Source organism: Cryptomeria japonica, chromosome 11 (assembly GCF_030272615.1).
Source record: "Cryptomeria japonica chromosome 11, Sugi_1.0, whole genome shotgun sequence".
Taxonomy (NCBI): Eukaryota; Viridiplantae; Streptophyta; class Pinopsida; order Cupressales; family Cupressaceae; genus Cryptomeria; species Cryptomeria japonica.
In genome coordinates, this window is record NC_081415.1 from 396,813,454 (window position 1) to 396,830,144 (window position 16,691).

Sequence of the window (16,691 nt, forward strand, 5' to 3'; positions counted from 1 at the left end):
TCATCCCATGATGATAAAGTTAGATGGTGACATGTGGTTTAGTATTGGGTGGAAGATTTGGGCTCCCTTGTTTTTCTATAAAAGGCAATTCATGGCCATTTTGTAAGGGTTTTGAGATTGTAATCTGGAAGCGGTTTAGTTGGGTTTTTCTTGATACGGGGTTATCTTTTTCTGGCATATGAAACTGTTGCATACATAGAAATTAATAGAAATATCTCAGTGAATTTTCTTGTATCTATTATTTCTCAATTGAATGATTTTATTTGTTAAAGTCAAATCAAAATGTCTCTATGTGTTTACTGTAGATGTGTGATATGATATTCAGGTTTTCTTTAAGGAAGAAATTAAATTCAGATATCCTATTACAACAATTGAGGAATAGTTCTACGATTATTTTAGTATGATTCATAAGGGATTGCTACATGATATATTTGTAAGGTATTTATATTGAAGAAATTAGATGTGACTTTTATCAGTTTTCCAGAAATATGAGTCCGTGCCATTGAATTTAACACATTGGTCTGATAATATGTTTGTTCAGTAAACCCAATATTTTTCAAGAAATTGTTCTTTCATTTTACTTTTGTTTATGATATGATTTGGGTCCTCAGTTGACAATATCTTGTGAAATAAGGGGAATAGGGCCAATTCTGAGTGCTTATTTGTATTAATTTGGTATCACTAAGAATCATCTATTTTAAAAGCAATACAAGCATAGTTCATTTTAATTTTGAGAGTATTGTTGTAGGTTAACCGAACTGGGTCTTGCAGAGAATGAAGTGTAGAAGGATTGTCCATCTTGTCATGATGTCCTTGGAAATTGGACAATGATCTTGAGTTCTTGCTGAAGGAAGAAGGCTAATTATTAGAGAAACTTAAGAAGTCATTTGGAAACACCAACAAGATGCCAACTCTGCTTGGGATGAGTCATGATTCATTATATGTTCAAGATCTGGACGTAGGTTTGACTGTTTAGACCTACTATGTTATCCTTGATAGAGAAGTTTTTGTATCGTGCTTTCAACCTATCTATCTAATTGATGTTATAAGATACACCTGAGTTAATTTGAATTATACATTGAATAGATCTGTTGATTATTCTTAAGATATATCATTTTGAACCATCCCTGATAGGGTGGAGAATCTGATTGATTTTGAAAGACTCTAATCTTGTATGAATAAGGAAGAGGTGGTGCGTGAAGTCATCTCCAAAGATTTTAGAACCAGGAGATTGCAGTTCTTTGTGAATCAAGAGAAAGACAAGATGTACGAGAGGAGATATTTACGACAAGGACGTCCCAATTCACCTCCTCAAGAGAAAAATAAAAAATGGAAGCCCAAAGGAAATAGAGGAAGGTATGGGTCCTCTTCTAAAAATGTGTGTTCACCAACCATGAATCTTGATATGGTTGATATTGAGTATGATTTTGCAACTCCCTTAATGTATGGCCATCAGAGGTTATTTTTTGATGAACCATCTCCTAGGTCTCACAAATATTACTCTGAAATTCCAAAGGGGACATGTTATTATCATTATAGTGATGATGGTGACAAGGTTTGTTATGATGGAGAGGAGGGAATCAAGATCACCTCTTACACTGAGCCCCTTAAGAAATCCTCCAAGGACCAGGAGGCACATGAAGAAAAAGTAAGAGAGTTTAATGCTAGACTGGAGCAAATGGTGAAGGGTTTCCAGGCTGAGTTAGATGAAGAGAATTGTAAGGGTCAATTAAGAGCTGAAGTAGAAACAAGGAAAAAACAAAGTGAGGATTTGTTTGTTGATATGTGTGTGAATAATATCAGGGAACCTCTTATATCAATTGCGCCCATGATAAGTGTTATAACATCTCAAGGTAAAGGGAGAGATATTTTGACTGACTCAAATGTATGCTTAACCTCAAGGATAAAAACTAGAGAACTCTTTGACCAAGAATTAAAGGAAGAGGTTGAGGAATTAGAAGAGGAATATACTCGACATGAGATGTTGGTCGTAAGGAGAGCTGAGCTTCTTAAGAGGATACTAGATCTAGATAAATTAACCAAAAAAGGTGTTAACCCTTCACTTTCCCCAAAGTTCAAGATGAACAGTACTAGTGAATCCCATGTTGATTTGTTAACTGGTGAAGAAGGCCCACAACCTATGAGTGTAAACCGTCCAAACACAAGGGTGCCTCCTCCTGTTGTATCAACATCTATTAATGTACCTACTATTTCTATGCCTTCGAGTCAACCAACTTCCAAGTTACTTGACCATAGAACTACAATAACTCAAGTCAACTGAATACCAATACCTCAACAATTAGATAACCTACAAAACCAGTTGTATCAACAACTGATATTACAACATTAATAGTATGATCAATTATTGAGATAATTTTAGAATGCGCAAATTCAATAACACAATGTAGTTATTGGAGTCCAAGTTCATATTACTCATGTGAATCCCCAAATTTTAGTCCCACAACATGTTATGCCCAATGTTCCTCAAAATGAGCCAGACCAAGAGGCGGTCATTCAACAAAATGCAGGAGGCAATCTTTTTGCTAGACCTCCTCTTCATTTAGTGAAGTAGTCACCGGCTAGGAGGAACCTCAAAGAGATGAGTCTAGACCGGTCAGCAAGAGTAAACACAACAGAAAAAAAGGACATGATGGAGGCAATGCAAAACAAATTGAATTACATCATGAAAACTGATTACAACCAACCAGTAAGACCTAGGTTACATAAACTGGCTCACAGACCTGCTAAACATGCTCAAAATACAGAACAGGTCACAACCGGGATCTCCAATATTAAGATATATCTTCTATGCTCAGTCTAACTTCTTGATTCCATTATAATACTAGATTACAATGATTTATACAATCCAAATGGATTTGGTCAGCCCAAAAGGGATCAAAACCCGAAGAATAAGGCCTAACGTGTAAAACCAACAAGGTTGGCCTCTGCCAAAGAAAATATTTTGAAAAATCCAAAGGATGAAGTGTAGATCATAGGGAAAGGTTGGCCACATGCTAAGGAACATCAGAATCAACGCTCAAGGCTCCGAAAGCTAAGAAAGGGGATCCGGTAGATCACCAATGTAAATAGGTCCAGGAAACTAGTAACATAAAACTGTCTTGGAAACCAGTAGCGATAACTTGTTGGAAAATGATCCAAATACTCCATAGTTTGAGAATAAGGAAGATGATCAAGTCTTCAATTAATTTCCATCTCCACAGGTTTCAGTGAGCCAAATCTAGGACACATAGAAAGAAATGCTAAAGCTACAAATAGAAAGCAAAACATAAAGGAAATATTTTTGGTTGATGCAAGATTGCTATGAACTGGGGACACTGCTGCATCAAACATTTGGGGTTGTTGAAAAAAGTGAGTCTCTCACTTTGTTGGGGTTAGAGGAAAACCAAGGCAGTCTACCTCTGTTTGAGAAATCCAAGATGAATCTTCAACTAGTTTGTCCTTCCACTTCACAAGATACTCCTTATACTGACTGATCTAGGTACTATACCCAATCCTACTGTCCAAAATGTCTTCAATCTGAACCAGTTGCTTTCGGGGAATACTCAGACTATCCGGTAACTCCACTTCATATGCATTCCCAGAACTGAACTTTCTCGTCTGCAATTTGTTATAAGTTCCAACTAGGAATCTTTCTTTTCTTAGATACACCATCACTTCATCCCCAACTTCAAATTCCTTATGTCTCCTCTTCTCATCTACCTTCTCCTTACAATTGCTATTCATGTCCTCCAAATGTTGCTTAACTTGAATATGTAAGTCCTTCATGTGATCTGAAAATTCTTCTGCTTCTAAACTTCTCTGGTCTTCGCTGCTAATATCTCTTAATTATGATATACATCTAGGATGTACTCTAGTAACAATCTCAAAAGGTTTTCTTATGGTACTCCTATTTACTTAATTATTGTAGGTAAAATCTGCTTGTACAAGAATAAAATCCCAACTTCCGGTTTTATCTCCAACTAAACATCTCAACAAATTTCCCAAGCTTTGGTTAACTACTTCTCCTTGTCCATTAGTTTGTGGAGGAAAAGTAGAACTGAACTTCAAATATGTCTTCATCTTCTTCCAAAGTGTTCTCCGAAAAGAACCAACAAACTTAGTGTCTCTGTCTAAAACTATGCTCTTAGGTAATCCATGCAATCTCACTACTTCCTTGAAAAATAGGTCTGCTACATGTAATGCCTCTGATGTCTTCTTACAAGGTATGAAATGAGCCATCTTCGAGAATCTATCCACTACCACAAATATAGAATCATTCCTTTTCTATGTTTTGGGCAATCCAAGTAAGAAATCCATGCTTATATCCTCCCAAGGTCTTACCGGTACTGTTAAAGGTTTACACAATCCCACATTCTGACTACTACCCTTTTCAACTTGACAAATTCTACAACTTTGCACATATTTCTTAATATCCTTATGAATCTGAGGCCAAAAGTAATGCTCACTCACCAATGCTACTATTTTGTCAATACCAAAATGTCCGGCTAATCCTCCACTATGTTTCTCCTCTATCAGATTCTCCCTCATAGAACTCTTACATATGCACAATTGAAATCCTCTGAATAACATCCCATCTTGAATGAAGTAATGCAACCACTCACTTCTATCTACCGTAACCAGTTCTCTACATGCTCTCCAAGATTTTGCAAAATATAGGTCATCATCATACAAGGTCTTCAATTCCTCAAATCCTAATACTATCACTCTCATCTCTATCATAAAATTCCTTCTCCTACTTAGTGCATCAACAAGTTTGTTAGATTCCCCACTTCTATGCTTCAACACAAAGGTGTAACTCTACAAAAATTCTACCCATCTCATACATCTCTGATTCAACTTACTTTGACTATTCAAATACTGTAAAGCTTGATGATCTATATACAACACAAACTCCTTAGGCAATAGGTAATGTCTCCACTTCTTCAAGGCTTGAAATATGGAATAAAACTCCTAATCATACACTAAATATCTCCTCCAGGCATCATTCATTTTCTCACTGAAATAAGCTACTTCTTTCCCTTCATGACTAAAGACTGCTCCTATTGTTGTTCCACTTGCATCACAATCCACTTGAAATACTTTATTGAAATCTGATAAAGCTAACACATGTTGCTTAGTCACTTTCCATTTAAATGATTCAAAAAATTTCTTTTCTTCGGTGGTCCACTTGAATTCCTTCCTATCTCCTCTGATGGTCTCAGTCATAGAGTTAAAAAACTAAACTAAAATTTATGACAAACTTCTGGTAGAAACTAGCCAATCCATGAAATGATCTTATCTCTCAAATGTTTTCCAGTGTAGGCCACTCAACAATTTCTTTTACTTTCTCAGGGTCCATCTTCAAACCATCCTTATATATCACAAATCCCAAACAGACTAATTCATCTTTCATGAAAGTACACTTCTTAAGATTTATCAACAACTTTTCTTTTCTCAACCTCTGCAAAACTTGTCTCGAATACAAAAAATGCTCCTCTTTTGTCTTACTGCAAATCAGAATGTCATCCAAATATACAATAAGAAACTTACCCAATAATTTCTTCAATACATCATTCATTAGCCTCATGAAAGTAATCGGTGCATTAGTTAACCCAAAAGGCATCACCAACCATTCATACAATCCTTCATTTGTCTTGAATGTTGTCTTCAACTCATCTCCTTCTCTCATCCTGATATGATGATATCCACTCTTCAAATATATCTTTGTAAAGTATCTGGCTCTTCTCAAACAATCCATTATGTCATCCATCCTAGGCAGAGGAAATCGATATTTCATTGTGATCTTGTTCATTGCTCTGGAATTGGTACACATTCTCCACTCTCCATTCTTCTTAGGTGATAATACTGCTGGTACTGCACAAGGGCTCATAATTTCTTTGATGAAACCTTTCTTCAACAACTCCTGCACTTATCTATTCAGTTCTTCATTCTCTGTCGGTGTCATTCGATGTGCAGCTTTGTTAGGCAAACTAGCTCCAGGAACTAGTCCATACAATGACTAATACTTCTCACAGGTGGCAATCCATCAGGCACATTATCTGAAATGATGTCTTCATATTTTGTTTGCAAATATTTTATCTCTTCTGGTTGTTCCTCTTCATGCTCCAGATTCTTAGTCTTCTTAGGAACCAAGGCAAAATACACATTCTCATGTCTCAATCCATCTAGGAATTTCCTTCCATCCACCAAATAGATTCTAGCATTCATACAAACTTCACTCTTCAAAGGTTCCTCCAAGGGAAACAAGGTTTTCTTCATCCCATTGGCTACAATAGTGTATGTATTCTTTATAGGAGTTGAGAAATACAACCCCACAGTAGCCTGAAGATCTTTTGCAAGCCGAATAACCTTTACAAGGAGAAGCAATGAAGCAAAATCTGAAGAACAAACAAAACATAGGAAAAATATTCTCAAAATATGAGAGCTCCAATTCACCAAAAAAGTATTGTGAAAGATAATACAATGAAAAGAAAAATTAACCTCTAATAGGTCAAGAAACCCTAAAAAGGGAAAACCCTAGGCTTGCACATAATAATTAATTAAAATAATTAATTATATGCACCTAATGTTAGCTTAAGTGTAAAAAGATAATTGGGAACTTAAAGAATTAAACAAATATTGTTTAATTAATCAAGTAAAGACCCAATTACTCTAACACCCCCCCTTAAGCTAGACTTAGGGAGAAGCTAAAACCTAGAACAACTACTGAAAGCATGAAAGATGGGTCCCGACAACAAGGCCTGATCAGGTACCCAAATACACAGAAATCTCTATGAAACAAAGACAAAGGAGAAAACCCAATGGGAAAAAACTCCTCTCCAAAAAGAGATAAAAGAGCATGCTGAAAGAAGAAGAAGGAAGGAAGGCCTCATAAAGACCCCCCAAGGACAACTTCCTTCACCCCAAGCATAGAGCACAACTGAAGATAGCACAGTGATGCAAAAGGTTTCATGAAGATGTCTGCAACCTGCTCAGAAGTGGGAATGTACTCCAAAATGAGAACACCATCCTGAATCAACTGACAGATGAAATGCATGTGAAGCTCAATGTGCTTCATCCGCTGATGCTCTATCGGGTTGCGAGAAATATGAATAGCACCCTGATTGTCACAGCAAAGAACAGTGGGACTATCAAGAGGAAAACCAAACTCAGTCATCAACTGTCGAAGCCATAAGATCTCCTGACTAGCAAGCACAACAGCTCGGTACTCAGCCTCTGTAGATGATAATACATGAGTAGTCTACTTCTTGCAAGACCATGTGATAGGACCAGAGCCAAGACAAAAAACAAAGCCAGAAGTAGACTTCCGATCAGTGACATCACCAGTCCAATCTGAGTCAGTGTAGCCAACAATGTGAGGTTCCCCTGATGTGTAATGAACGTCATGAGAACTAGTGCCCTGAATGTACCTCAAAATACATTTGGCAGCTTGCCAATGACTCTCATGAGGATCATGGGAGAATTGAGAGACAAGACCAACTGCAAAGGAAATATCAGGACGAGTGTGAGTTAGGTACAACAAACTGCCAACCAACTGCCTATAAAGTGTAGAATCGATTGAACGAGTGGGACAAGCTATAGTCAAAACAACCCCTGACTGAAATGGAGTGGGAGAAGGCTTGCAATCAAGCATGTCGAAGCGCTGAAGCATGTCAAGAGCATACTTCTGCTGGTAGAGAGAGATCCCATTAGAAGACTGAATCACCTGAAGACCAAGGAAATAGTGCAACAGACCGAGATCTATCATCTCAAACTAATCCATCAAGTCACGCTGAATATGCTGAATCATACATGATGAGCTACCCATGATGATAAGATCATCAACATATAGCACAAGAATCAAAATGTCACTCTCAAGAAGTTGAATGTAGACGGTGTGATCAGAATGACTGTGGGAGAACCCAATGGAGAGCAAGAAAGAGTCCATCTTCTCATACCAAGCCCGAGGGGCTTGTTTGAGACCATACAATGAACGCCGAAGTATGCAAAACAAAGAACTATCCTGCAAAAATCCCTGAGGTTGTTTCATGTAGATTTCCTCCTGTAGATCCCCGTGCAAAAAGACACTCTTCACATCCATCTGAAAAATAGGCCAACATCGAGAAGCTACAAGAGATAGTACAAAGCGAATGGAATTCATCTTGGCAACATGGGAAAATGTCTCAGAGTAATCAATACCCTCAACCTGTGAAAAACCCTTCACAACAAGACATGCTTTGTATTTATCAATGGAACCATCAGTAGCATATTTAGTGTGATACAACGAGCAACACCTAACCATCTTTCTACCCTTAGGAAGAGGACAGAGATCCCATGTATGATTCCTCATCAAAGAAGAATACTCCTCCTCCATAGCACAATCCTACTCAGGGTGACCTGTCGGCTCTGAAAACTTCTGAGGATCATTTGAAATAGCATGACTCAAAAGACTAGAACCCACAGTATGAGAACAAGTGCAACGAGTATCTGAAGGATCACCAGCCATAAGACCTGCCGCTGCAATAGTAAGGCAAGCCCACTTGGGCATCTGAGGTGGAGCAGGTGGAGGTGGGGATGGTGGGGGTGGGGATGGTGGATCATCAACACCATCATCAAAATCATCCTCAAAAAGATCCTGAAGAGGTGCAGTGGCTGGAGTAGGCAGAGGAGTAGACACTAGAGTCGGAGTATCCACTGTGGGAAGATGCTCATCAAACTAAACATCTTGTCGAAATAGGACCTCTTTGGAATCATGATCAAACAACCTATACACCTTAACATCCTCACAGTAGCCAACAAAAATGAGTGGTCGGCTCTTCCGCTCCATGGCTTTCGTCTGAGCATCAGGAATAAAGGCCCATGCCTCACTGCCAAATACTTGAAAAAAGGAAACATCAAGCTTGTCATGAGACCAAGCCTCCTCGGGAGTCATATGTCGAATAGCCTTGTGAGTCATCTGATTTTGAATATAGTTGGCACAATTGATTGCCTCAGCCCAAAAAGATGAATCCATGGACCTGGACTAAATCATACAATTCGCCATCTCCCGTAAAGTTCTATTCTTGCGTTCAGCGACACCATTCTACTGAGGGGTGTAGGGAACAGTAAACTGATGCTGCAAACCATACTCAGTGCAAAAATCTCTGAAAGCCTGATTCACATACTCCCCCCCATTATCTGTACGTATCCACCGAATAGAACAACCAGACTACTTCTCTATATATGTCTTGAAGATTCAAAAGGAATCAAAGACATCAGACTTGTACTTAAGAAAGTACACCCATGTGCGCCTTAAGAAGTCATCAATAAAAGTGAGTACATACTTGGCCCCTGAAAAAGAAGGAGTGGGAAATGACATGAGGTCACTATGAATCAACTCCAAGGGTGCCAAAGCACGAGAGGCTCTCCCCTTCGGAAAGAGATCTCTGTGATGCTTGCCAAGCACACAACCATGACAAACACCATCAATGCAGGAAATCTGTGGGAGCCCAAGAACAAGTGCCTGTGTACTCATCTGTTGAAGATATTTGTAATTGACATGGCCTAATCACTCATGTCAAAGCTTACTCACTGAATCTGCATGTGCTATGAGAGATGAACCTGTACCCGAGGAGGGCTCAAATTCATCAAATCTGTAGAGACGAGATGCAAAATCCACACTACTAGAAGCCACAACCAAATCAGGGTCATGGAGGTCTCGAATAACCACATCATGTGGTGAGAACTCAACTCTCTTACCAGAGCCAGAGTGGAAAATTTGATAAATGGATAGGAGGTTCATCGAGATGTTAGGGACGACCAGAACATCCTATAGAATACCCCCATCCAAAGAGACAAAACCTAAACCCAAGACGGAAAGTTGAACTGAGTCACCCACTGCAATCTGTGAAATACCACAAGAGGCAAGAGAAGTAACCAACTACTAAGTGTGTGTCATATGGTGAGAAGCACCAGAATCTAGAATCCATGTGGACCCATAGGTCGAAGCTCTAGTAGTGAGAGCATGACCTTTCCCTGTGGAAGGAGAAGATGCCTGAGGTGAGTAAATGTGATGCTGTTGCATGGCTTCCTCTAAAGCCTCTAATCGTTTCCAACACCTGGAAACTGGATGTCCATCCTTGCCACAAAAACTGCAAGTGTCTGATGATTTCTTCTTAGTCTTGGAGGAAGACTCACCAGACTGTGAAGATTTCCCTTATTTGGGAGGAAATGGTTTTGAATCAGACTTAGGAGCAGGCTTGGAGGAATTCTCACTACCTGCAGAAGGCTTTTTCGGCTTCGGTTTCTGTTTCTATTTCTCCTTCTCCTTAGAGGACTGAGCAACCAATGCTTTGTTCTTGGAGCCTGAGAGCATATCTAGCTGAGAAAGATGAGACTACTCATGAGACAATCGCTCACAAAAGACATCAAAGCTAGGCATGGTGAAATTAGTACCCAAGCCATCCATGGTGGAGTAGAAAGCAGAGGCAAAAAATTGAAAGTGACCCCGAAGCTTTGAAAGAATCAAATGAATGCACTATGTATCAGTCTTATTCTTTCCACATCTCTGAAGAACAGATCTAGTAGTCTTGAATTTGTTCAAAAAATCCTCAATAGTGGGAAAGGAATCAGGTAATAAAGAAGTCAACTCTGTCTCAATCTGTAATGCCCGAATCTCATTGACCCTCCCAAAGAGAGAATCAAACTTCAACCACATATCCTGAGGAGTAAGCAACTCATCAAGGTGAAACAAAAGGCTGTCGAAGACATGCAAAGAGATCAAACCCATGGCCTCATCTAGCTTGTTCCGATACATAAGAATCTCATAAGGATGTTGTAGGTCTGGCTGAACCTCATCCAAAGAAGCCCACAACCCTAGTGACCTGAGAAGCCTCATGATGTGGGGCTTCCAGGTGTGATAGTTGTGTGAAGTCAACAACTCAACTGAAGGATCTACCATGTGAACAAAGAAAAAAACTTTGCACTTGCACCTGCTTGTTGTTTGTTTTTATTATGTGATCTTTCAGAATAGACAGAAGATGCAAAAGGGTTTATTTGTTTTGAGAGTATAGGTGTTCTTGATTTCTGATATAAATGACAGAAAGCGAGAAAAAAAACACCCCCCCACAATAGAGAAACCCAAACCCTAGTACATAGTAATGAGAAGGAAGTAGTGCATAAGCAAAAAAACTTCAAACTGATATCTCATGTACCTAGTAAAAATTATGAGAAAAAAGATCACAAATCTGAGTAGAGCATACTGAGATCTTTCCAATGTCTATTCATTTTCAAAAAATGGAGTTCGTTTGCCCATTCTACAGCCCCGAAAGTACAAAAAAGAAGCCCGACTTTGACTAGTAAAAAACACTATCAAATATTAGATTTAGGGAAAAAAATTCACCACCACAAGGTCCGTCTCGGAATCACCTTTCTAACGCCTATTCGTTCGCCAAAATCCGACTCTGGATGCACAATCTAAGCCAAAAAAACCAACCCCCTCTCAAAAAGACTAGAGAGGAGGAGCTGGTGGAGGTTTGGGTGGAGGAGGAGCATAGGCCGGGTAGAGGAGGAGCGCAGGCCGGGTGGAGGTGGTGTGGCCCGCGCTGAGCGGAGCTAGGGCGAAGTTGCGCTGGGCCAGAGCAGGGCAGAGAGGGGGCGGAGCGCCGAGGTGGCAGTGGCCGGCAGGGGGTCGGAGGGCCGGCAGGCGGTGGCCGGGGCCGACGAGGGCCTGATTGCTGGGGACAGCTGGTGGTGTTGGGTGGGGCCGGCCTGACAGGTCCGCAGGGCCGTACGGCGCCGAACTATCAGGTCCGATGCCCAAAAACAAATTTTTTTGAAAAAAACTTTTTCGCCCTCCCTTTTGGGATTTTTTAAAAAAAAATTTGTGAATTTTTTTTTTTTTTTAAATAAAAAACAATCCGGGTTGCATACCGTAAAAAGGCAAAAAAAAAAAAATTCAATTTTTTTTCTCGATTTGCATGCCAGGGTCGTACGGCCTGGCTGGGAGAAAAAAAATATCACCCAGATGCTTAGGGGTCAAAAATGTACAAATTTTATATGACTATAGGGGTTTTTGGGCCTTCTGAGCACGATGGTGAGGTCCGTTTAGTCCCAAAGTGCTCAGAAAAAAAAAACCAAAAAAAACAAAAAAACTTACGCCTAAGCACACAAAAAATGCCTGAAACCTCAGATCTGCTTCAAATGCAAAATTCTCAAAAAATAGGAACAGGTAGCTGCAGATCTGAGCTCTGATACCATATAGGAGTTGAGAAATACAACCCCACAGTAGCCTGAAGATCTACTGCAAGCTAAATAACCTATTACAAGGAGAAGCAATGAAGCAAAATCTGAAGAACATACAAAACACAGGAAAAATATTCTCAAAATATGAGAGCTCCAATTCACCACAAAAGTATTGTGAAAGATAATACAATGAAAAGAAAAATTAACCTCTAATAGGTCAAGAAACCCTAAAAAGGGAAAACCCTAAGCTTGCACATAATAATTAATTAAAATAATTAATTATATGCACCTAATGTTAACTTAAGTGTAAAAAGATAATTGGGAACTTAAAGAATTAAACAAATATTGTTTAATTAATCAAGTAAAGACCCAATTACTCTAACATTCTTCCTCTCATAATGTATTGCTTCTCTATCAAACTGCTAAGGTCTACCCAACAAAAGATGACAAATATCCATAGGCATAATATCACACAAGACTTCATCATGATAATTCCCAATTTTCAATTTCACCAAACATTACTCACTTACTAACAACTTATGTTCACCCTGAATCCATGCTATCCGACAAGGCTTAGGGTGTTTCAATCTTTCCAAATTCAACTTATTCACCATATCTTCTGAAACAATATTATCTAAACTACCACTATCAATAACAACTTTACAACATTTACCAGATACCTTACATCTGGTCTTAAACAAATTTTTGCTCTGCAAGGGCTTTTCATCTCTCCCGGTATGACACAAAGCTCTCCTCATCATCAATAGTTCTCCATCTTTTGGTTTATTATCTAATCCGGTGGGATTTTCTTCCACCATTGTTCTTCTTTCGGTATTTTCTATCTTCTTACACTCGAAAGAACGATGTCCTTCTCGTCCACACTTATAGCAAGGTCCTCGAAATATTCTTTTGTCTTATCTTCTGTCATCTTTTCCAAAATTATCATTTTGATAGCCATCTGGTTCTCTCCCCCGGTAGAAATTTCTATCATATTTCCAGTATGAATTACCTTCTTTGTTCACTTCTTTATCCTTGTTTTGATTTGTACAGGTTCCTCTACCTCCGGTATATCCTTTTCCTCCTTGAAATATTCCTCTGGAAAAGCTTCCACCTCTGCCTCTGCTCATGTCTTTTGTTTAGTTTCTCTTCTGCCTTCAGGATACTGGTAAACCTTTTCAACACACTGTAATTTGATCAAAATGAGTTCATCTTGTATAGACACTCGCAATCCATTCAAATATCTTGCAACTTGTTCAACCTCGTCATCAACATGTTCAGATCTGATATTCAAATTGTAAAATGCTTTGGTGTATTCCTCCACACTAGATTCCTTCTGTCTCAAATTTTGCAACTTCCAAAACAGATTCACTTGATAATTAGCTAACATAAATTTTTATTTTAACTTTGCAACCATACGATCCCATTTCTTGATCTTCACTTTACCTCTTCTCTGTCTATCAACTTGCAAATGCTCCCACCAAAGAGATGCATGACCTTTCAATCAGGTAGAGGCATATTTCACCTTTCTTTTTTCTGTAGTGTTTTCAAAATCAAAATATTTCTCCATCTCGGATATCCAATCCATCAATTCATCCGAATCCAACTTTCCATCATATTCCAGAGGGGTAAAATGAGGTTTAGTATTCACCCTACTCAAAACCCTGAAAAACCTTTCCTCATCCGGATCAACCACCGGTGGGTTTACTCGTTCTACCTTAGTTCGGTGATGTGTTCAAGTCTCCACCCACTGACTACCTCAAGCTCAAGCTCTAGGTTTGGCAGTCTACTTTCAAGCCTTGTACTGCCTCACATTCGACGATCTGAATAAGTCTACAAGCTGCCTTAATTTCCTTTCTAGCCAACCAGTACATATATGGGTCTTCCTCAATCAACAGGTTCACAAACTAGTTCTGATACCACTTGACGCAGTCAAGGTAGGGAGATCCAATGAAGGACATCCCCGCCTTGTAGCTAATAACACAAATCACCATGAAAGATATCGACATAACAAAAAACACTATGCAAGATACCGACAACTAGTAACAAATCACAAGATATAATCAGCAAGAAACCCTAACTGATAGAAGCAACACAGGATATAACCGGTAACAAATAAATCCATCATTATAATCAGTTAAATAATTACATAAGCCTTCAGCGGCTACACATGCTAGACCGCAACCCAGGATTACAAAACAATCCATGCAACACAAATCTAAGATCCGTATATCTTTTGCTCAAAAAATAGGTCTTTGGTAACAGTCTACACTGTTCTACACTGATCCAAGCTTCAGTCCCCTTGGACCAGAATCTCTCTGGACACTACATCTTCACTCGGTCTCTACTTTTTTCAACCTCTATCCTCTATCTCTTATCCTCGAAAATGAATCTCTACTCTTTCCCTTTATACCATCCACAAGCAATACCAACTCGATCAAGTCGGCCAAAGACCAATTGGTTCATGATGAAACATGCAAACACTAACATGTCGACCCAAATCACCAAGAACATCTTCAAGTGTATAAAACTTCATGCGGTCCTCTGAGAATATCGGACAAGACCCAAAACAACATCGCTCTGTTAGCACATATTTTTACAAAATATTGTTCTATAATAGATGCCCCTTTTCTTATCATTCGAGCATTTACTTCGGGTGTTTTATATGTAGGAGCATACTAAAGAAAATTGAGCTATCCAAAGATTAACTGGCATCACCAAGATCCCCAAACCTGCACATATAAAATGGTGGAAAAGGCTTTGGAAACTTTCAAGTGTGCTGTGCTAGCAGAGGGAAATCCTTTATCCCACATTGTTTATGGGATAAGCTCGTTTTACGTTTAAATCCAAAGCGGCTTGTATGATAACTATCAAAAGACAAAAGTCTTTCGGTGTGAAGCAGGCTAAAGCCGGTGGACCCCATGCACGCACGTATCCCGAAGAAACTAAAATTTTACAACAGACTGTCGAGGATGGAGGTTAAAGATCGAGCAAGTTTGACTGATCAGATGGTGATCACGGAGGATTTGACAGCAGTTGCTATGTCGCAAGGTAGAGATGCACGCTGGTTTAAACCTGTGGCTTGGCGACTAAGAACGTGCAGAAAAGGGGAGGTTAACGAGCATGCAAGTTCGAAGTGGATCAACGGCCGTCACTATACCGCAAGATGAAGTTGCATGACCTATATCCCCCACAACATAGCGACTGCCAAGGTGGCAGATGAGGTATCCTCCAGGTAGATCTGCAAGTGAGTCAAGATGTGCCATGTGGTGGAGTGCAGAAGAAGAACCCAGGTCCAGTGGTAGATGAAATGGCAAGACAGATCAGGTCTAGTGGCAGTCGAGGTGGATCCACAGGCGAACCAAAAAGCAACATGCGGCATAGATAGATAAAGAAAAGAGAGAGCCGCTCAAGTAGGGTTAAAGGACGAGCAAATTAAGGAAGTTGGATGAGGGTTAAGGGGCGAGCAGGTTGAAAGAGATCCAATGTCTGTTGCTATACCACAATGGGAAATTGCTCGTCACTTACCCATCACGACTTGGCGACTAACTGCTAGTGGCAGGCGGTAGAATGAAATGGTTGAAGTGAAACTGTTCGGCGGTACTGAGCTCATCAAACAAACTGGGGCTGCAATGGACCCCAAAAGGGACTCACCGAAAGCAGCGGTTTCATCGACATGAGGTTCATCAAAGAAATTAGATGCGGTCCCATCAAAAACAAAAGGTATCGATGAAATTGTACAATCGATAAGACCTGCGAACAATTCGCCGATGAGGAAGTTTGGCCGAAAGATAAAGGGTGATCCACCAGCGAACCAGAAGAGGATACGTGGCATGAATGGATGCGCAACAAAGGGGAAAATTCTTGAAAATAACAAAAGGGAAGTATATTCTCAGCTTTACATTATTTAAAAGTGCATTATAGATAAAAATTTATTTTTAAATGAATGCCTTGAATATACATCTTAGGGTAAAGTATTATTTTTTATATAAATGGGTGTTATATTCACATAATTATTCTCTTAAAATATAAATACTTTGGTTTTACTGGACCATTTCAAACCAGTATTTATACAAAGATAATTGACTTTTCAAAATCTAAGGTGGAGTATAGCTAATTTTCAAAATTAAGGAATTTGATTGGCTTATCTTGTGTGCAGGAAATAATGAGAGGATGATGAATATTTGTCGAAGATTTTTATCAAGACGAAGAATAGAAGACACATTATTAAAGCATCATTTAGTATTTTTAAAGGTTCTCATTTGTAAATTTTTTTTAAACCAAAGGGTGTGTCCTTTGGAGGTAAACTGTCTGTGTATGAAAGGGTGCACCATTTCATATATGCCTTTTGATTCAGACACTTATAGGGAGTCATTTCTTATGAAAAGGGGGGGATTCACAAAAACAACATAATGTTGTAGGGATTGAATATCATTTTGTATTAGAGAAGTCTATAGGAAGAAGAAATATCA